The sequence below is a fragment of the Lucilia cuprina genome, chromosome 2 (genome assembly GCF_022045245.1).
Source record: "Lucilia cuprina isolate Lc7/37 chromosome 2, ASM2204524v1, whole genome shotgun sequence".
NCBI classification, from domain to species: domain Eukaryota; kingdom Metazoa; phylum Arthropoda; class Insecta; order Diptera; family Calliphoridae; genus Lucilia; species Lucilia cuprina.
This window is the reverse complement of record NC_060950.1, coordinates 13,418,698-13,419,762: the sequence shown is the minus strand read 5'-3', so window position 1 is coordinate 13,419,762 and position 1,065 is coordinate 13,418,698.

Here is a 1,065-nt window from a genome sequence, read left to right as displayed (position 1 = left end):
TATAGTCTAGTCTATTGTCTAGTCTATTGTCTAGTCTATAGTCTAGTCTATAGTCTAGTCTAAAGTCTAGTCTATAGTCTAGGTATAGTCTAGTCTATAGTCTAGTCTATAGTCTAGTCTATAGTCTAGTCTATAGTCTAGTATATAGTCTAGTCTATAGTCTAATCTATAGTCTTTTCTATAGTCTAGTCTGTAGTTCAGTCTATTGTCTAGTCTATAGTCTACACTTTAGTCAGTAAACTTGTATATGGTCTAGAATACATTCTAGACGAGATTCTTAACTATAGTCTAGTCTACACTCTTGTTTAATCTTTTATACTATAAATATTTTTTTAGCCATGAAATACATGAGAAAGACTAGCGTAGTGCAATGCATTAGCACTATAATTGATATTAAAATGCAAAAAAACTCTTAATCTAATTGCCCTAGTATATCTCCCTCTATATCTTACATGATGTATAAGAAATTAACTTTATTTAAGCTGAATCTTTGGTTACTAATAAATTGATCCTTTTTTACATCGAAGCCTTCTTTGACAAAAAAGAAACTACTTAACACCACATTTCGTTTATTTTTTTAATCAAACTATAATTTCTGTTTGAACGCCACAAGTTGTCTTAATAATTTTAATAGTTAATTCTTATATAAATGTAGATATGTATGTAGTTGTAGCAAAAGAACTTTGCACAATATTAACATGCAATTCATTTCACAATCTACTACTTTAGCTTATGCGAATAAATGAATATACTTAAGTAAGAACATACAACGCATGTATGTATGAATGTACATACAAAAGTATGTAAGATTGTATGTAAAAATGTAGCATATACCTTAATTACTTGTACCACATTTCCTTTTTCATTGCTCTTTACATCTTGTTCATCATCTGCATGCATTTTAGACAACACACGAAGGTCTTTTATTCTGTTGCGAAACAGACACTTTAACCGCATAACTCATCGGTGCAATTAACTAAACCAGCTTAATGGCAATAATATTAGAAAGAGATAGAAAGAGTTTGTCTTTAGCAGAGAAGGAATCCTAAAAAGTTAAAAAGACTA